This window comes from Coregonus clupeaformis, chromosome 17 (assembly GCF_020615455.1).
Source record: "Coregonus clupeaformis isolate EN_2021a chromosome 17, ASM2061545v1, whole genome shotgun sequence".
Taxonomy (NCBI): Eukaryota; Metazoa; Chordata; class Actinopteri; order Salmoniformes; family Salmonidae; genus Coregonus; species Coregonus clupeaformis.
In genome coordinates, this window is record NC_059208.1 from 50,541,144 (window position 1) to 50,563,858 (window position 22,715).

Below are 22,715 nucleotides of genomic sequence, written 5' to 3' on the forward strand. Positions count from 1 at the left end.
TTTGTAATTTCCACTGAACATTTCAGACTTGATTATCCCTAATGAAAAATGTATCAACCCCTACAAAAATGTCCATTATTTATAATCCACATAATAATTCACATTTCCTGTTGCTGCAGGATTATTTCCCTGCTGTTAGAAGCAGGGTCAAATGAAGACAGGGCATCTGTATCAGACTAGGTCTAGGCTGTCTGTTGTTCAGTTTGTGATTTACTGTACTTTCGAATTGCCAACTTATAGGTAAGATTTCTTATATTTAGGACAGAGAGGCACATTTACACACACACGCACACACACGCAAACACACACACACACACACACACACACACACACACACACACACACACACACACACACACACACACACACACACACACACACACACACACACACACACACACACACACACACACACACACACACACACACACACACACACACACACACACACACACACACACACAGAGGTTCAATCACACTCCCCCATGGTCCCAAGCACACACACTCTCCTATCTTTCCTGTCCACAGCATGTCTGGAGGTAATTCTGGGGAGCAGCATAACTGATCTGCGGGTTGTAATGATGTCCGCATGCTGACATAGTTTCATATTTTAAACAAATTATCCCATCCTTCTGCTTTCCTTAGAAGCACCCCGCAGGTAACCCTAAACATACACCTCTGTGGAAAGGGTTCTACAATGGAACCCAAAAGAGTTCTACCTGGAACCAAAAAGGTTCTACCTGGAACCAAAAAGGGTTCTTCAAAGGGTTCTCCTATGGGGACAGCCAAAGAACCCTTTTAGGTTCTAGATAGCACCTTTTTTTCTAAGAGTGTAGGAGCCGTTGGTTCGGTCCATTGGTCTTTGACTGATGCTGAACAGACTCCATGACAATGATGCTGTGTGTGCGTGTGTGTGTGTGTGTGTGCTTATGTGTGGCACACGGAGAGCCAGACCTGACCTGCCTGTAAACGTAAGCAACCATATCCTGGAAACCATCTACAACTTTCTAAGAACCTGTCTTACATTCTAAGAATGTCCTCTTGGCTGTTTCCGCCAATGGGCAAAGCTGTCAACATGAAAACATATTGAGAGCTATAGCAGATACTGTCTGACAGACAGACAGACACAGACATACAACAGACAGTCCTCTCCTTCCACCAAGCTCCAGACTGCAGTAGTGGGTATTCTTACTTCCTTTGCCTGCTGATTTGTGATTGGTGTTTAGGGTTGCTTGCTTCCTGAATGTACGGTAACTGCACATCTTGCAGGTATGAGTTGTATTCAACCCTTCTGTGTGTACCAGCCAAGACTTTATCTCCATTATCATGGTGTGAGTGTGAGTGTGTGTGTGTGTGTGTGTGTGTGCGCGTGCGGGTGTGTAGTCAAAGCTCTCTCTACCAAAAACCCTTCTAAACTTCCCTTATGACCCTAGCTGATGCAGTAGAACACTGGTGAGAATATGGAGAGACGGGGGGAGAGGGATGAGGAGAGAAGGGGAGGAGGGGTGAGGAGAGAGACAGGGTGGCTCGGCTCAGAGAGAGGAGAGGAGGGGAGGAGAGTGATCTGATGAAGTGAGGGGGCCCTCTCTCTCTCTCTAAGATGATACAGTCATCTGTCATCACAGCTGTCAAAACGATATGGATCAATGGCTCCCATTTCCCCACTTTGGTGTGCGTGACTATGTTTGTGTGTGTGTGACTGTGTGCATGCGTGTGTGCCAGAGGAGGCTGGTGGGAGGAGCTATAGGAGGACGGGCTCATTGTAATGGCTGGAATGGAATTAATGGAACGGTATAAAACACATCAATCATATGGAAACTACATGTTTGATTCCGTTCCATTTATTCCATGCCAGCCATTACAATGAGCCTGTCCTCCTTTAGCTTCTAACACCAGCCTCTCCTGGGGTGTGTGTGTGTGTGTGTGTGTAATTCTGTCTATGCATATGTGCACGTCTCTAAACCGAGACGTTTACACCAACACTACCGTGGCACCAAGCTGTCTAAGCCAGTATGTAAAACTATGATTATGATCTTTAATGGCTTTATGATGAGAAAACCAACAAACAAACTTATTTCCTTTTTGCAGTTATTTCAATTGTCTAATCATAATGAAGCCACATAAACAGATGACTCTATCAACATACAGAATATGTATTTGTCCTCTAGTCGACAGTGTCTTGCTTCATCATTATTATTCACCCAGGGTTTCTCCTATTTGTTTCACAGACTGTGTTAAATTAGCTCTGACCAGATGGAGGTTGTTTCCCTGCCGACCATGTTAAAGAAGCCATGTGTGGGTTATTCTCTCTCTCTCTCTCTCTCTCTCTCTCTCTCTCTCTCTCTCTCTCTCTCTCTCTCTCTCTCTCTCGTCTCTCTGTGTGTGTGTGTGTGTGTGTGTGTGTGTGGGAGCGCGAGAGAGTGAGAGTGAGGGTGTTTGTGTACTGTACATGTTTGTGGGTGTGACTTTGTAGGCTTGTGTGTTCCTGTTTGTCGTATGTGTGCCAGTAGTGCTGCGTGGGTAAAATCACTGGGGAAGCCATGCCAGAAAAGAAATGCCATATTACAACCTATGTGTTGTGATAATTGCGTTGTTTGCTCTATAACCTGTTAGTTCATATGCCTTGACACCGTGATATATAGGCCTAAGGCCGAGACAATAAGATGACACAGTGGCAGAACAAATTCAACCACACCTTTGTTTCGTCACAAAACCGAATTGCAACCTCTGTCCGGTGAAGTTCACAAAGCATATTGAATGTAACAAACAGTTACATGACCTACAGCAAGGTCAATCAAGTTAATGTTTCCGACATTTTCGGACTACTAAACAACTATTGATTTAGAACACCGGAGAGTTACCGCAAGTCGCAAAGAAAACAGGAGCTGCCTTGACGGCACCACTGTAACAGTACTCTTCTTGTGTTGTGTACAATCAATCATCAACACGAACTCCATCTTGTAACACCAGTCATGGAGCTTTATTCTGATAGGAACAGCACAAAATTGCACGTCATGCAATGCACGGCTCACCATCCAACTCTGCACTCACGCACGCTGGTTTGGTGCTTGTTCACTGGGGCATGTAGTTACCAAAATAATACAATTACAATATAATATCTTTAACAATGTACCTGATAGGAACAGCACAAAATTGCACGTCATGCAATGCACGGCTCACCATCCAACTCTGCACTCATGCACTGTACAAAATATACAAACCCCCCACCAGACACAGTAAGTTGCTAGCTAGTATTAGCTGGAATTCTCTACAACAAAATGCACAACAAGTATTCACCAAAAAACACTGCATCTTATGTGTGATGACAAATTGATATAAGTTATACATTTACATCATCACTTGGGAGTATAAAAATCACTTTTGACGTACAGTGCTTTGCAACCAACAACTTACCGCTGGTTTGGTGCTTGTTCACTGGGACGATTCTAACAGAAACATCCTCCCACGTAAGCAAGCTACGCCAACCAGCCAATAAGATGCAATGTTGAGTAGGTGAAGGCAAGACAAAACCAAAAACCCATTGGCTTAACAATAAAGTGGCAAGGGGAATCACCAATATAACCCTGTTACACTCCCCCCTACTGAATTCCACTTGCAAAGAAAAATTATAAAAATACAAAACGGCACTGTGCAAACATACCAGGTACAGAAACACTCAACATATGTACAGAATAATTCAGAGAGAGAATTTTTTTTTTAGATATATGTTTATACTACCTAATATAGAAAACTAAAAGGTAAAGCTGTGTATATCGAGGATGCAGACCCTGCTTTAAAACAGTCACTAAATATTCCAGTCATTAGATTATTCTCCTTGAGAATTAGAGTGAAAAGCGGTTGATCAATCCCCTTAGCCCTCATAGGTAAACATGCCTGTTACATGTTAAGTACACTCAGTGACTTTAAAACATCCAAGTAATAAAATAAACGACCATAAGAGACTTTATCATATCCGTCACATTACCATCCTGCAACCTCTAATCATGGTCACAATGATGTAAAAACAAAACAAATAAAAGATGTCAATACCATTCACATACTAACATTCAAGAGCTAACTTTCTGCTGATTCATAATCTCAATCAGTCTAGACACTGGTGTAAATATTCTTCCTGCCCTTGACCTAATACGACCCCGAGTACCTTCAACTGCATAAGGGGTAACAGTGTTGTGTACTGTTGCAATAGTGGGTCTGTCAACACAGTCAGTGCGTAACTGATCAGGTAAGGAATGGTCAGATTCTTGAAGACTCTCTGATGGAGGCAGACCTTCCAGCTGCAGTATATCTTCCACAGAATCCAAAGGTGGAATATCCTGAGCTTCCAAGGATCGCACATCACCCTCCAGGCTTGTGTCACCTATTCCTTCAGAAGGCAACTCTGACACCCACACTCTTGTTCTGTACTCAGCATCATCATCCACTGCAGTGTCCATGACAGCAGCCGAGACCACAAAGCTGTCATTCTTGTCCTCAGACTCTGTTAATCCAGACATGTCTGTTCCCTCATCAACGGCAGCATGGGGAAGAGGAAGAAAGTTGACTGGCATTATCAGGTTGCGATGTACCGTCTTCTCCTGTCCAGTGGAGCTGTTCTGAATCTTAAAAGTGTGACTGTCAGCATTCAATCGAGTGACAAGGTAGACAGAATCTTCTGCAGACCAAAAGTCTATGCACACTAGTTCAAGAGGCTCAGCTGTTATTATGCTCTCAAGAGGAGCTCTTGCTTCCGGATCAGGAGTCTTGCTCACGACGCATCTCCTGCAGCACTTCACATATGCTTTTACCTCCTTCTCCAGGCCATGCCAGAAGAACCTCTGTCTTGTCAGGTAGACTGTTCTCTGTTGGCCCTGGTGGCCAGCTTCATCATGGACACCCTTCAACACCATTGCTTTCATGGAGGCTGGAACCACATACAGATACATCGTCCTCTTTGTAACCACATTCTTCGAAACACGATACAGTACACCCATCTTCATGGTCAACTTGTCCCAACTTCTGAGAAGACACAAAACCTCAACACTCTCATGGGCACGCTCTCTCCGGGAAGGTCTTCTCCCCCTCTCCACAAAGAAGATCACTCTGCTGATCACATTGTCATCACACTGCTTACTCATCAGTAGGTCGTGTGGCAGAACATCGACATCGGTCTGCTCTGATGGCATAACAGCCTGTGGAAGCTGTGGCAACAGTAGTGCATGTGAGCCCACTTCACCCACCCAGCACCTGTGTGAATGAAGAACAGCTGCAACTTCATGTCTTGATAAAGCACCAGATGGGGGGTCAACAGTAGCCTGACAGTTAATGACCACTTCGTTGGAGTCAGAGGCTTTGTCAAAGGGGTGGCTGGACCAGCGAAACACATCTTGCACTCTGTCTGTGCGCAACGGGATGGGACCCTTGTCAGGCGATGGAGTGCACTGGGTCGTACGAAGGGCTCTCTGCTCAAAGCATCTGCAACAACATTTATTTTTCCAGGGATGTACTTGATGTCAAACTCGTACGGTGCCAGCTTGGCGACCCATCTCTGTTCACAAGCATCAAGCTTTGGTCAGAATGTATGTCAAGGGATTATTATCCGTCCATACCGTGAACTGCTGTCCCCGTAGCCAGTGGTGGAACTTGTCACAGATAGCCCATTTCATGGCAAAGAACTCGAGCCGGTGCGCAGGATACCTCGACTGCGCATAACTGAGGGACTTGCTCGCGAAGGCTATAGGTCTCGCTGTAGCTCCCTGTTCCTGCACCTGGGACAGCATAGCACCTAAGCCGTTGCTGGACGCATCCACCGAGAGTAGAAAGGGTTTGTCGAAGTTGGGGTGGGCCAACAAAACCTGGTCCATTAAGGCTTGCTTTAGCTGGAATAAGGCCTGTCTGCATTCTGTTGTCCAGTCGGCAGCCGTCAACTTCCTGACAGGTGAGCGTCGCTTCTTTTTCAAGCGTGGAGCCTTGTGTCCAGTAGTCAATCCAAAGAGAGGCTTTACGATGGTGGAGCAACCTTCAATGAATTGTTGATAATACACCACCATCCCAAGGAATGACCTCAATTTCTTCTGAGATGGAATGTCAGTGCCATCTTCCATCAGATCAGCTTCTGTTACTCCTGTAATGGCCCTCACCTTCTCAGGGTCTGTAGCTACACCATCCACACTAATGATATGCCCCAGAAACTTCACAGACCTCTGCAGAAAGTTACACTTTTTAGGCGCCAACTTCAGGTTGTGAGCCTTGAGACGCTCAAAAACCATTTCCAGGCGCTGTATAGCCAGATCTTCAGTGGGTGCATAGACCAAGACATCGTCAAGGTAACACAGCAGGCTAAGAAAGTTCTGATCCCCAAAGATGTTTAGCATCATCCTCATAAAGGTTGCAGGACTATTACATAACCCCTGTGGCATACGATTGTATTCGTACAATCCAAATGGCGACGTAAAAGCTGTGAATCTCCGGTCATCCTCATACATTGTAGTAGCCAGAGGTAAGGTCCATTGTCGAGAAAAAGGCATTTCCACCTAAAGCAGCCAGCGCATCAGCCTGGTGAGGGAGTGGGTGTGCGTCCTTGATGGTGCGAGCATTGAGCAAACGGAGTCTCAGGTCTCCAGATTTGTTCCATACAAGGACAAGGGGAGAGGCGAACTCACTACTAGACTTCCTTATGATTTCACGTTCTTCCATCTCATTCAATGCTTGCTTGAGCTTCTCATAATGATTTGGTGAAAGGCATCGGTAGGGCATCCGAAAGGGTTTCTCATCACTCAGTTGAATGCGGTGAAGACATCCAGAAGCTTTTCCACAATCCAACTTGTGCCTGGAAAAAATGGACTGGTACTCAGTTATGAGCTGGATGAGTTTCTTCTTACCAGCAGGAGACACTTGACAGGAGTCGACATCAATATCAGTCAAACCTAAGTCACGTAAGACCTCAGGACTGCTTGAACTGTCAGGTCCGTCAGTATCGTGAAGTTGGCTGGAACCGTCATCAGTCAGTGTCATGTCATCTTGGCAGTCAGTGAGTATATCAGCCGTTCTCTGCACATGCTGCTGAAAAGCTGCTGATGAATCATCATTCACACACGAACAGTCAAAGTCCTCTAGAGCCATGCAAGGAAAGACATTGGCTAGAGTGGCATTTCATCTCAATGTCACTGTCTTCTGAGAAGGGTTTATCACTCTAACAGGGAGCCACCCATCCCCCCGCAATAGAGCTACTGTCCTCCCTACCAGGATTGACCTTGGTGTTGACCTTGAACTGCTGGGCTCAATGAGAACAGCACTGCCCGCTGATAGATTCTGAGTGTTTCGTAGTCTGCCCCAGACTAAGTGCTCCTGCATAGGCTCTAGAGTCACAGCCCCTTTTAGTCTCACAGTTCCAACTTTGTCAGGTACTTCACTGTCTCTCCATCTCTCCACATTAGCCATCATGTTGATTAGCTTGCTCTTCTCACCCCCATCACACACAGGAGTATAAACCCTCTTCCAGAGATCTCCATGAGTCTTCAGGTGGCGAATCAAGTGCTTTAGGAGATTGCTGCCCAAGATGAGGTCATCACTCTGGCCTTCAACCACCAGTGTAGGCACGGCAACTCTACAGCCGTACACCTCCATCTCCAGCTCACATACTCCCGAAGGCCTCGTCTTCAACCCACCACAACCAACCAAGACTAACTCTGTAGGACTCAATGATGGACTTTTCAACACTCCTGCATGCAACAGTTCAGGTAAGACCCTAGAGCTCAAGGTACAAGCCATGGACCCACTATCAAGCATAGCTCTCACTTCTACTTCTCCTCCTATTAACACCTTGGCATAGAATAAATCATCATATGGGGAAAGTATCTGTGTGTTCTGCATTATGATACTCTTCTCAGTCTCCATTTCATCACAAACACTTTTATATACAGACTCCAAATCAACAGCTCTCACTGATGGGGACTCTACAAAAGGCCCAACACTCTCCCCTTCTACATGCAGGCCTACTAGTTTCCTGGGAGCTGAGCAGTGATTACTGTAGGGACTCCACCAGCTGTGCTCAGAGCTGCGGCCTTGGGGCACTGAGAGCGTGCGTGGCCAGCTACATGACAAAGAAAGCAGAGGTGATTGGCCCTGCAGTGAAAGTAAGTATCATGTCCAGCATCCCCGCACACATTACATGGCCCATTAGACATCAATTTGCTCCTATTCTCTTTTTGGAACTTACGGTCAGACTGTTGTGGCCTCTGCTCCAGCACACGCTCCAGTATTGCAAGGATACGTTCCATCTGCCCAGCTGAGCCCTGAATAGTCTGGGCTGGAGAAGGCAACGCCGACAGTTCGGCGTTAGGGCAATGTCTGATGAACATGACTGTGAGCTCACGAGATGGCTCTTCAACACCTTTTTTCTGTCTCTTTAGACAATCTTCAGCAACCTCCATAGCCCTGTTCAGTCTGAGCCAATAGTCCAATGGTTGTTCATCAGTCAGAGGTAATGTGGCATAAAAGTCAGCGAGGGGCATGCTTGAAAAAGCAGTCACTAAAATGTTGTTTCAGTATGTCAAAGATGGGACTCGGGCCTTTGGATAAATCAACGGAGGGATTGCTACGTATGCCCACTTTAACAACATCACGGGCCCTTCCCATAAGCCTACCCATAACCTCATCTGCTTGGTCCATCACAGATACGCCCCTCTTACGCATGTAAACCATGACCATATCCTCCCACTCATGCACTGTGCACTTTTCAGAGCCATCCCCCCGAAAGTACACCGGTTCCCTGATATCAGACTTCAATACCAGGTTCAGGCCTGACACATCCATACCCCTAGAGCTGCATGCATTTCCTATAACATTGTCACCAACATGTCCAACAATTGCCTTTGACTCCAAACAGGAGGTAATGTTCTCCCCAATGGAATGACCAATCTGCTGTACTATGTCTGCTATGAAAACCATGGAGACCTCCCCACTCCCTGCATTTGGCAAAACTCTTTCATACACATCCTTGGGCATTTCCATGGGTAAACTATCATCAAATCTCCCAAAACCCTCCAGTTTAGGCATAGGTGTAGAAGCAACTGGAATTTTGGCTGAACCCCTACCAACAGAAGGTGACAGATTAAATGTCAGGAAACCCCTACCTCTCCCAACACCTTCCATCTTAACAATTGGAAATCAACACACTAATAAAAATGTAAGCGCCCTCTTGTGGCGAAATGCAATATTGCCATAAACTGCACCAGCAACGTTTTATCTGATTCTTCAAAGGCAACCACGGCGAAGTTCTGAGATGGAAATCCAGCGAAGGATGATCCGATCCAGAAGAATGGTCACGGCACCACTGTAACAGTACTCTTCTTGCGTTGTGTACAATCAATCATCAACACGAACTCCATCTTGTAACACCAGTCTTGGAGCTTTATTCTGATAGGAACAGCACAAAATTGCACGTCATGCAATGCACAGCTCACCATCCAACTCTGCACTCACGCACGCTGGTTTGGTGCTTGTTCACTGGGGCATGTAGTTACCAAAATAATACAATTACAATATAATATCTTTAACAATGTACCTGATAGGAACAGCACAAAATTGCACGTCATGCAATGCACGGCTCACCATCCAACTCTGCACTCACGCACTGTACAAAATATACAAACCCCCCACCAGACACAGTAAGTTGCTAGCTAGTATTAGCTGGAATTCTCTACAACAAAATGCACAACAAATATTCACCAAAAAACACTGCATCTTATGTGTGATGTTCGAATAACATTTACAAACAAATTGATATAAGTTATACATTTACATCATCACTTGGGAGTATAAAAATCACTTTTGATGTACAGTGCTTTGCAACCAACAACTTACCGCTGGTTTGGTGCTTGTTCACTGGGACGATTCTAACTGAAACATCCTCCCACGTAAACAAGCTACGTCAATCAGCCAATAAGATGCCATGTTGAGTAGTTGAAAGCAAGACAAAACCAAAAACCCATTGGCTTAACAATAAAGTGGCAAGGGGAATCACCAATATAACCCTGTTACACCAGCACCACTTCAACTTCAACATTTCAACAGCATCAAATCACCTATGCTTAAGTCTAATACAGTGACAACTAAAAGATTCCAAAAACAATTTAGTCCAATCAATGTAAGCTAAATATCATGTGACTGTCCATAGTACTGATTTCTGTGTGTTTGTCTGTGTGTGTGTGTGTGTGTGTGCGTGCGTAAGTAAGTATAAAAAACATGTTGACTCACACATGTATAACTTTCATGTTGCCGAAACAGTCTATGACTCTGTCATACAGTACACGCTTTTAGTTTTTGTTGTCCTAGGCTACCTGGCTAAAATGCTTGCTCGTTAGCCTAATATCCTTTCATGGCCAATGATTAGCCAGCTAGTTAACATTAGCCTACTACATCTAGCTACATATTGAACTTCCATCCTCTCAGACAAGAGGCACAATGTATGAATTTATTGTTGGATCAGAATCGCCGTTATAATCATTGGCCAGTACAGAGAATTAAGTAAAACAACAAGTTAAAATCCTTATCTCCATCCATGGCTAATAAAGGAAAGGGTCAATTTTAGCACGCTAGCTAGCCACAGGAGGACAACAACACAACGAGATGCAACAATTCAAGTTTTTTTTTCTGTCAATGACGTTTGGCTTCTGATGTGATGTGATTGGTGTGAAGTCAAATCCAAACTGGCACATATATTACTCTACTATATATGAAACATACATTAGTCTACTAAAAATGAAACATACATTAGTCTACTATATATGAAGCTGACTTCACTCTTTGTCTTTCTTTATTGTCCAGCTGCTGTGTCGCGTCGTGGTTTGATCTCTCTGCTGCACACATGTCCTGTCTGACCTGCCAGTAAAAAGGGCTTTGTGTCTGTGTGTGTGTGTGTGTGTGTGTGAGTGTCCTGCCAGAGACGAGGGCTTTGGACAGGCTCAGAGAGCAAAGTGGGGAGGGGAGGACATTCAGGGGGTTGGCAGGGTCATGGGGTGCTGTCCACAGTGTGTGTGTGACTGTGTGACTGTATGAGCAGTACCAGACGATGTGTTGACAGGATCTATAGGGGAGCCATGGCAGTACATTGGTTAGCCGGGTGAGTTCCAAACTCAATGTTCCTGTGTGTGTTTTCCTGTGTGTGTGTGTTCTTGTATGTGTGTGTGTGTTCCAAACCCTATCACTGGGTGATGTCATCACAGCTGCCAGGCAGCTAACAGACAGTTTCCGTGCCGCAACATGGGGCCCTATGGTTCACCTGTCAGCCTGATTGACAGGTGAATGACACCAATGAGGGCCCGCCGTCCCTCCTCTTGGGAGACTGGGACTGAGTGACAGCCAGTGAGTGGCCAGAAAGAGCTTCTCTGAACCTTAAAGTAATCTCTTTAACTCACTCGATCTCTCTCTCTGCTTTGCTCTCTCTTTTTAAGCATCTCTCACTTCTTTCTCTCCTGGAGTTCTGTCCCTTTCTATCATTTCTCTCTCTGCACTGGCTTCTCTCTTTTCTCTATTCTCTCTCTCTCTCTCTCTCTCTCTCTCTCTCTCTCTCTCTCTCTCTCTCTCTCTCTCTCTCTCTCTCTCTCTCTCTCTCTCTCTCTCTCTCTCTCTCTCTCTCTCTTTCTTCAATTTCAATTTAAGGGCTTTATTGGCATTGGAAACATATGTTAACATTGCCAAAGCAAGTGAAGTAGATAGTAAACAAAATATTAACAGTAAACATTACACTCACAAAAGTTCCAAAAGAATAAAGACATTTCACATGTCATATTATGTCTATATACAGTGTTGTAACAATGTGCAAATAGTTAAAGTACAAATGGGAAAATAAATAAACATAAATATGGGTTGTATTTACAATGGTGTTTGTTCTTCACTGGTTGCCCTTTTCTTGTGGCAACAGGTCACAAATCTTGCTGCTGTGATGGCACACTGTGGTATTTCACCCAGTAGATAAGGGAGTTTATCAAAATTGAGTTTGTTTTCGAATTCTTTGTGGATCTCTGTAATCTGAGGGAAATATGTGTCTCTAATATGATCATACATTTGGCAAGAGGTTAGGAAGTGCAGCTCAGTTTCCACCTCATTTTGTGAGCAGTGTGCACATAGCCTGTCTTCTCTTGAGAGCCAGGTCTGCCTACGGCGGCCTTTCTCAATAGCAAGGCTATGCTCACTGAGTCTGTACATAGTCAAAGCTTTCCTTAAGTTTGGGTCAGTCACAGTGGTCAGGTATTCTGCCACTGTGTACTCTTTGTTTAGGGCCAAATAGTATTCTAGTTTGCTCTGTGTTATTGTTAATTCTTTCCAATGTGTCAAGTAATTATCTTTTTGTTTACTCATGATTTGGTTGGGTCTAATTGTGTTGTTGTTGTTGTCCTGGGGCTCTGTGGGGTCTGTTTGTGTTTGTGAACAGAGCCCAAGGACCAGCTTCTTCTCCAAGTTCATCTCTCTGTAGGTGATGGCTTTGTTATGGAAGGTTTGGGAATCGCTTCCTTTTAAGTGGTTATAGAATTTAACGGCTCTTTTCTGGATTTTGATAATTAGGGGGTATTGGCCTAATTCTGCTCTGCATGCATTATTTGGTGTTTTTCTATGCACACTGAGGATATGTTTGCAGAATTCTGCATGCAGTGTCTCAATTTGGTGTTCATCCCATTTTGTGAATTCTTGGTTGGTGAGCGGACCCCAGACCTCACAACCATAAAGGGCAATGGGTTCTATAACTGATTCAAGTATTTTTAGCCAGAAGGCCCTTCTTGCCTTGTCTCTCAGATTGTTCACAGCTTTGTGGAAGTGACCTGTGGCGCTGATGTTTAGGCCGAGGTATGTATAGTTTTTTGTGTGCTCTAGGGCAACGGTGTCTAGATGGAATTTGTATTTGTGGTGCTGGCAACTGGACCTTTTTTGGAACACCATTATTTTTGTCTTACTGAGATTTACTGTCAGGGCCCAGGTCTGACAGAATCTGTGCAGAAGATCTAGGTGCTGCTGTAGGCCCTCCTTGGTTGGTGACAGAAGCACCAGATCATCACCAAACAGTAGACATTTGACATCAGATTCTAGTAGGGTGAGGCCGGGTGCTGCAGACTGTTCTAGTGCCCTCGCCAATTCGTTGATATATATGTTGAAGAGGGTGGGGCTTAAACTGCATCCCTGTCTCACCCCACGGCCCTGTGGAAAGAAATGTGTCTTTTGCCAATTTTAAACGCACACTTGCTGTTTGTGTATATGGATTTTATAATGTCGTATGTCTTTCCCCCAACCCCACTTTCCATCAATTTGTATTGCAGACCCTCATGCCAAATTTAGTCAAAAGCTTTTTTGAAATGAACAAAGCATGAGAAGGCTTTGCCTTTGCCTTTGTTTTGGTTTGTTTGTTTGTCAATTAGGGTGTGCAGGGTGAATACGTGGTCTGTTGTACGGTAATTTGGTAAAAAGCCAATTTTACATTTGCTCAGTACATTGATTTCACTGAGGAAATGAACTAGTCTGCTGTTAACGATAATGCAGAGGATTTTCTCAAGGTTGCTGTTGACGCATATCCCACGGTAGTTATTTGGGTCAAATTTGTCTCCACTTTTGTGGATTGGGATGATCAGTCCTTGGTTCCAAATATTGGGGAAGGTGCCAGAGCTAAGGAGGATGTTAAAGAGTTTAAGTATAGCCAATTGGAATTTGTGGTCTGTATATTTTATCATTTCATTGAGGATACCATCATCACTACAGGCCTTTTTGGGTTGGAGGGTTTGTATTTTGTCCTGTAGTTCATTGAATGTAATTGGAGAATCCAGTGGGTTCTGGTAGTCTTTAATAGTTGATTCTAAGATTTGCATTTGATCATGTATATTTTTTAGCTGTTTGTTCTTTGTTATAGGTCCAAAAAGATTGGAGAAGTGGTTTACCCATACATCTCCATTTTGGATAGATAGCTCTTCGTGTTGTTGTTTGTTTAGTGTTTTCCAATTTTCCCAGAAGTGGTTAGAGTCTATGGATTCTTCAATTACATTGAGCTGATTTCTGACATGCTGTTCCTTCTTTTTCCGTAGTGTATTTCTGTATTGTTTTAGTGATTCACCATAGTGAAGGTGTAGGCTCAGGTTTTCTGAGTCTCTATGTTGTCGGTTGGATAGGTTTCTCAATTTCTTTCTTAGGTTTTTGCATTCTTCATCAAACCATTTGTCACTGTTGTTACTTTTCTTCAGTTTTCTGTTAGAGATTTTTTAGATTTGATAGGGAAGCTGAGAGGTCAAATATATTGTTTAGGTTTTCTACTGCCAAGTTTACACCTTCACTATTACAGTGGAACGTTTTGTCCAGGAAGTTGTCTAAAAGGGATTGAATACATTGTTGCCTAATTGTTTTTTGGTAAGTTTCCACACTACTTTCCTTCCATCTATAGCATTTCTTAATATTATTCAGTTCCTTTGGCTTTGATGCCTCATGATTGAGTATTGCTCTGTTCAAGTAGATTGTGATTTTGCTGTGGTCTGATAGGGGTGTCAGTGGGCTGACTGTGAACGCTCTGAGAGACTCTAGGTTGAGGTCAGTGATAAAGTAGTCTACAGTACTACTGCCAAGAGATGAGCTATAGGTGTACCTACCATAGGAGTCCCCTTGAAGCCTACCATTGACTATGTACATACCCAGCATGCGACAGAGCTGCAGGAGTTGTGACCCGTTTTGTTGGTTATGTTGTCGTAGTTGTACCTAGGGGGGCATATGGGGGAGGGAATGCTGTCACCTCCAGGTAGGTGTTTGTCCCCCTGTGTGCTGAGGGTGTCAGGTTCTTGTCCAGTTCTGGCATTTAGTTTGCACAGACTAGTACATGTCCCTGGGTCTGGAAATGATTGATTTCCCCCTCCAGGATGGAGAAGCTGTCTTCATTAAAGTATGGGGATTCTAGTGCGGGGATATAGGTAGCACACAGGAGGACATTTTTCTCTATTGAGATAATTTCCTTTTGAATTTCTAGCCAAATGTAAAATGTTCCTGTTTTGATTAATTTAATAGAGTGAGTTAGGTCTGCTCTATACCAAATTAGCATACCCCCTGAGTCCCTTCCCTGTTTCACACCTGTTTCAGTGTATCATAGAGCCTTGTGAGGCAACGTGACTTTACCTCTCCTATGCCTCTTAGTTAAAATTGTACAAGAAGTGGGTTAAACCAAGTAGTATTCAAAAACATAAAAACCGCAGGGAGTTGGAAACCAACACAGACTCCACTGTGTGTTATTAGGCTGGGGTTGGCTAAGCTACAGGGGTAGCATCCTTCAGAGCTGTGTGTGTGTGTGTGTGTGTGTGTGTGTGTGTGTGTGTGTGTGTGTGTGTGTGTGTGTGTGTGTGTGTGTGTGTGTGTGTGTGTGTGTGTGTGTGTGTGTGAGAGAGAGAGAGAGAGAGTGTATGTGTGTGTGTTTCTCTCTCTCTTTTCTACTCCACTCTGTCAGTCTCTCTCCAACTCTCTCTCCCCCCTTTGACCATCTTTCTCTCCTCCACACTGGAAAACTCTGTCTCTTTCTCTCTCTCTCCATCTTTATCTCTCTGTCTATCATACTCTGATTATCTGTTACACTGTCTCATTTGTCCATCACTCTCTTTCAATCTGTCTTTGTCTCACTCTTTAAGTCACTCTATTTCTCTCATTAAATGTACAGTGAGGGAAAAAAGTATTTGATCCCCTGCTGATTTTGTACGTTTGCCCACTGACAAAGAAATGATCAGTCTATAATTTTAATGGTAGGTTTATTTGAACAGTGAGACACAGAACAACCAAAAAAAAAACATTTTAATGAGGGAAATAAGTATTTGACCCCCACTCAATCAGAAAGATTTCTGGCTCCCAGGTCTCTTTTATACAGGTAACGAGCTGAGATTAGGAGCACACTCTTAAAGGGAGTGCTCCTAATCTCAGTTTGTTACCTGTATAAAAGACACCTGTCCACAGAAGCAATCAATCAATCAGATTCCAAACTCTCCACCATGGCCAAGACCAAAGAGATCTCCAAGGATGTCAGGGACAAGATTGTAGACCTACACAAGGCTGGAATGGGCTACAAGACCATCGCCAAGCAGCTTGGTGAGAAGGTGACAACAGTTGGTGCGATTATTCGCAAATGGAAGAAACACAAAATAACTGTCAATCTCCCTCGGCCTGGGGCTCCATGCAAGACCTCACCTCGTGGAGTTGCAATGATCATGAGAACGGTGAGGAATCAGCCCAGAACTACACAGGAGGATCTTGTCAATGATCTCAAGGCAGCTGGGACCATAGTCACCACAAAAACAATTGGTAACACACTACGCCGTGAAGGACTGAAATCATGCAGCGGCCGCAAGGTCCCCCTGCTCAAGAAAGCACATATACAGGGCCGTCTGAAGTTTGCCAATGAACATCTGAATGATTCAGAGGAGAACTGGGTGCAAGTGTTGTGGTCAGATGACACCAAAATCGATCTCTTTGGCATCAACTCAACTCGCCGTGTTTGGAGGAGGAGGAAAGCTGCCTATGACCCCAAGAACACCATCCCCACCGTCAAACATGGAGGTGGAAACATTATGCTTTGGGGGTGTTTTTCTGCTAAGGGGACAGGACAACTTCACCGCATCAAAGGGACGATGGACGGGGCCATGTACCATCAAATCTTGGGTGAGAACCTCCTTCCCTCAGCCAGGGCATTGAAAATGGGTCGTGGATGGGTATTCCAGCATGACAATGACCCAAAACACACGGCCAAGGCAACAAAGGAGTGGCTCAAGAAGAAACACATTAAGGTCCTGGAGTGGCCTAGCCAGTCTCCAGACCTTAATCCCATAGAAAATCTGTGGAGGGAGCTGAAAGGTTCGAGTTGCAAACGTCAGCCTCGAAACCTTAATGACTTGGAGAAGATCTGCAAAGAGGAGTGGAACAAAATCCCTCCTGAGATGTGTGCAAACCTGGTGGCCAACTACTCATGGGCGGCGCACAATTGGCCCAGCGTCGTCCAGGGTAGGGGAGGGAATGGCCGGCAGGTAACTGTAGCTCAGTTGATAGAGCATGGCGTTTGCAACGCCAGGGTTGTGGGTTCAATTCCCACGGGGGGCCAGTTAAAAAAAAAATGTATTCACTAACTGTAAGTCGCTCTGGATAAGAGCGTCTGCTAAATGACTAAAATGTAATGTAAATGTACAAGAAACATCTGACCTCTGTGATTGCCAACAAGGGTTTTGCCACCAAGTACTAAGTATGTTTTGCAGAGGGGTCAAATACTTATTTCCCTCATTAAAATGCAAATCAATTTATAACATTTTTGACATGCGTTTTTCTGAATGTTTTTGTTGTTATTCTGTCTCTCACTGTTCAAATAAACCTACCATTACAATTATAGACTGATCATGTCTTTGTCAGTGGGCAAACGTACAAAATCAGCAGGGGATCAAATACTTTTTTCCCTCACTGTATGTCACTGTCGGCAATTGTCTCTCTCTCCCTGTGTATCCCTCTTTCTCATCTTTCTCTCTGTCTCTCTCTCTCTCTCTCTCTCTCTCTCTCTCTCTCTCTCTCTCTCTCTCTCTCTCTCTCTCTCTCTCTCTCTCACTCCCTCTGTATCCCCCTGTCTCCTCTCTCTCTCTCTCTCTCTCTCTCTCTCTCTCCCCCCCTCCTCTCTCTCTCTCTCTCTCTCTCTTTCTCTCTCTCTCTCTCTCTCTCTCTCCCCCTCCCTCTCTCTCTCTCTCTCTCTCTCTCTCTATATTTGTGATGTCACGAGAGGCTGTGTCCTGGAGGGACGGTACATCCCCTGAGGTGGCTGCAAACCCAGACAGCTGTGGCTCCATCTGCTGGTATGGTCGGGAACTCCACCCCTCTATGGCTAATCTTCCACGCAGCTGGAACAAATGAGGAGCTGATGAGCTGAAGGTTTGGGAGAAGAGACACAGTCTCAACCTGGGCTTTCTCTGGAGGACAAGAGTGCTGCTCCACTTCCATGAGAATATAAGGATTTGGAGATACTTACCTTTGGGAAATACTCACCTTTGGATATATTCGCCTGTGGAACTACGGAGACATTGGGAAGGACTTTTTGCTGGGTTGGCCACTAGCTGCAACGTGGACTACAGTAAGGCTGGGGAAAAGTTAACTGAGCGAGTGAGAACTATGATTTTGGATGTGGAAGAGACATCCCTGAACTGTTAACCCTTAAAGAGCCACAAGAGAACAGAATTTGGTTATATTTTCGTTAATTTCCCCAAGACCTTTAATAAAATCCTTGTTTTGTTTGAACCTTGTCTCCTTGCACTACTTGAGCAATCCCGCTGAAAGCTGTGTAGCCTCTCGTGACGTCACAGATGGTGGAGAATACGGGCACGCTGCGTTAATAGTGCATGTCAGAGGAGGATACCGAGGTTTGATCACCCAGTTTTCCAAGTTGGCCGTAGGCTCCCGCCCGACTGAAATGGAGGACATATTGAAAGCCCTTGTTGCTGGCCAGCAAGCCCAGATGCAAGCAAACGTGGCTCTCTTGGAGGAGCAAAAGAAAGCCAACCTTCTGAAGGCAGAGGAATTGCAGTTGCAGAGACAGAGGGTGGTCCAAAATACCCGCCCAATAAAGGCAAGTGACTTTATATCTAAGATGGGAGCTACCGATGACATTGAGGCATACCTGCATGCATTTGAGGCCACGGCCACTAGGGAAGCCTGGCCCAAGCAACAGTGGGTTGGTCTGTTAGCCCCCCTTTCTAACCGGGGAATCGCTGAATGCTGTCCGGGACCTGGGCCCTGACCAGGTTACTGACTATGATGCCCTGAAGTCTGAGATGGTCAGCAGATATGGACTCACAAAGTTTGGTATGGCCCAGCGCTTTCACGGCTGGACCTTCCAACCAGACCAACCTCCTCGGGCGCAGATGCATGAACTTTGTCCGAATCGCAAGGAAATGGCTGGATCCGCAGAGGAATACAGCAGGGCGGTGGTGGAGGCCGTGTGGTGGATCGTTACCTACGCGCCCTGCCTTATGAGGCAAAACGGTTCATCAGTCAACAGGCCTTGACCACGGCTGATCTGACCGTGGAAGCTGTGGAAAAGTACCAGGCCACACGGAGATGCTGAATGCTTCCCGAAAAGACCCCAGGAGTGCGGCCCCACCACAAATGGGAAGAACCCGTCCAAAGGACCCCAAGGTCGAACCCAGCCCCGTCAGGACTTATCCCGGCTCCAGGGGAGCCAGAAACCAGGCGGGTCCAAGAAGAGTACACCAGGAGGGGAACTTCGACAGTGTTACCGGTGTGGGGGAGATGGGACATATCTCCTGGCAGTGTGGGGAAACCAGCCGATGAACCTATGCCCACTGCGGGAGTCCTCCAGCTCAGCACCCACACACCGTTTTGCCTCGCTCTTGGGAGTCGTAGATGGCGGCCCAGATCGAACCCCCACCTGCCCGGGAACTGTGAATCACCATGATGTGGAGGCCTTACTGGATTCTGGTAGCCGGGCCACCCTGGTGCGTAAGGGATTTGGTGGGCCCAACGTGTCTGACCCCGGGGAAAGTCCTCCCAGTTTCCTGTGTCCATGGGGACACCAGAGAATACCCCATTACTGAACTTACAATGACCAGCACACGGGGAACCATACACACGACGGCGGGGGTGGTTGATTCCCTCCCCGTCCCTGTCCTAATTGGGACGAGACTGCCCAGCCTTTTACCCACTCTGGAGAGAGTCTCAGAGAGAGGATAACCCGAGTACCTCGGAAACGGAGAGGCAAGACTCATCCTGGGAAGGCTCCGGTGCAATCCTCGAGTTACTCACTCCCGCCCGGGCTCTGATAGGGATGGCAGGTGCCCAGACCCGACACGGAGACGGAGCTAAGAATCTGGACAAAGAACTGTCTGGTCTGAAGGGGACCGCTGAGAGGTATCGTTTGTTAAAGCAACAGTTAGACATGAAGACAGAAGAGTTAGATATCCTCCAGGCTAAACTCCAACAGAGCTCCTTCACTAAGCAACAGGAGGAGCTGGAGAGGGCTGCGCAGGACCATCGAGGAGTGTGAGGAGACCCTGCGCAGTAGTAAGGAGGTCCAGAAGAAGGCAGAGGAGAAGTACAAGGTGTTGGAGAACAAGATGAAGAACTGCGGAGGCAGAGAGAGAGAAGGAACTGAAAGCTGCTCAACAGAAGCTAAACTCTGCTAAAACCAAGGCTGATGCATTCAGTAAGAAACTCAAGGAGAGACAACAGGAGGCGGAGTCCCTGGTCCTAGAGTTGGAGGAGTTGAAGAGAGAGCAGTCTGGCAAGCACCACGGCAATGCGGACGCCCTCTCCCGGCGTGATGCCTTCTTCGCTGCCTTTACGAGACGTCGGTCCCAGGAGGGGGATGTGTGATGTCACGAGAGGCTGTGTCCTGGAGGGACGGTACATCCCCTGAGGTGGCTGCAAACCCAGACAGCTATGGCTCCATCTGCTGAGTATGGTGGGAACTCCACCCCCTCTATGGCCAATCTTCCCACGCAGCTGGAACAAATGAGGAGCTGATGAGCTGAAGGTTTGGGAAGGGAAGAGACACAGTCTCCAACCTGGGCTCTCTGGAGGACAAGAGTGCTGCACGTCCACTTCCATGAGGAATATAAGGATTTGGAGATACTTACCTTTGGGAAATACTCACCTTTGGATATATTCGCCTGTGGAACTACGGGAGAGACATTGGGAAGGACTTTTTGCTGGGTTGGCCACTAGCTGCAACGTGGACTACAGTAAGGCTGGGGAAAAGTTAACTGAGCGAGTGAGAACTATGATTTTGGATGTGGAAGAGACATCCCTGAACTGTTAACCCTTAAAGAGCCACAAGAGAACAGAATTTGGTTATATTTTCGTTAATTTCCCAAGACCTTTAATAAAATCCTTGTTTTGTTTGAACCTTGTCTCCTTGCACTACTTGAGCAATCCCGCTGAAAGCTGTGTAGCCTCTCGTGACGTCACAATATATATATATATATATATATATATCTCTCTCACTCCCTCTGTATCCCTCTGTCTCCTCTCTCTCTATTTCTGTTTCTCTCTCTCTCTCTCTCTCTCTCTCTCTCTCTCTCTCTCTCTCTCTCTCTCTCTCTCTCTCTCTCTCTCTCTCTCTCTCTCTCTCTCTCACTCCCTGTGTATCCCTCTTTCTCATCTGTCTCTATTTATTAGGAACTCTTAATGGCCTTTGTCAGAACCACAATCACTCCCATGGCAACTCGTTTTGATTGATGTCTCTTCATCTGGTGGCCGAGACAAGTGAGTGTATGCGTTTGCATGCATGTGTGAGTGTGTGTGCCTCTGCTTGGAAGTGTGTGTGTGCATGCGTGTGTGTGCATAATATGTATGCATAAGCCTACTTGCGTGTGTGTGTGTGTTCTCCAGTGAATTCATTTGTCTTGTGGAGGAGTACTGTGATGTTTATCTCAGTGACATAGACAAATAAAGCAGAGCCAGCCCAATCTAAACAGGGCAATCAGTACCCAGCCTTCTACGGTCCTGTTGGTGTGTTTATACTGGGGTTTCCTTTGAATCTCTCCATGCTTGTGTAACCACAGAGAGAGAGAGAGGGGGAAGGAGGGAAGAGAGAGAGAGAAATAGGTGGGGGAGAGAGAGAGAGAGAGAGAGAGAGAGAGAGAGAGAGAGAGAGAGAGAGAGAGAGAGAGAGAGAGAGAGAGAGAGAGAGAGAGAGAGAGAGAGAGAGAGAGAGAGAGAGAGAGAGAGAGAGAGAGAGAGAGAGAGAGAGAGAGAGAGAGAGAGAGAGAGAGAGAGAGAGAGAGAGAGAGAGAGAGAGAGAGAGATGGGTGGGTGGCGGTAGAAGGTAGAGGAGAGGTTGCTTTTCATGATGTCATGAATGTGAAAACAATGGCCAAAATAAATCATCTCACTTTAGAAAAATCTTGCTTTCTAAAACTACTGTAACTCCAGATGACAAATTAGGTGGTTTTAGCACAGTTAGATAACCATTAGCTTATAAACTCAGCAAAAAAAGAAACGTCCCTTTTTCAGGACCCTGTCTTTCAAAGATAATTCGTAAAATTCCAAATAACTTCACAGATCTTCATTGTAAAGGGTTTAAACACTGTTTCCCATGCTTGTTCAATGAACCATAAACAATTAAAGAACATGCACCTGTTGAACGGTCGTTAAGACACTAACAGCTTACAGAAGGTAGGCAATTAAGGTCACAGTTATGAAAACCTAGGACACTAAAGATGCCTTTCTACTGACTCTGAAAAACACCAAAAGAAAGATGCCCAGGATCCCTGCTCATCTGCGTGAACGTGCCTTATGCATGCTGCAAGGAGGCATGAGGACTGCAGATGTGGCCAGGGCAATAAATTGCAATGTCCGTACTATGAGATGCCTAAGACAGCGCTACAGGGAGACAGGACGGACAGCTGATCGTCCTCGCAGTGGCAGACCATGTGTAACAACACATGCACAGGATCGGTACATCCAAACATCACACCTGCGGGACAGTTACAGGATGGCAACAACAACTGCCCGAGTTACACCAGGAACGCACAATCCCTCCATCAATGCTCAGACTGTCCGCAATAGGCTAAGAGAGGCTGGACTGAGGGCTTGTAGGCCTGTTGTAAGGCAGGTCCTCACCAGACATCACCGGCAACAATGTCGCCTATGGGCACAAACCCACCATCGCTGGACCAGACAGGACTGGCAAAAAGTGCTCTTCACTGACGAGTCACGGTTTTGTC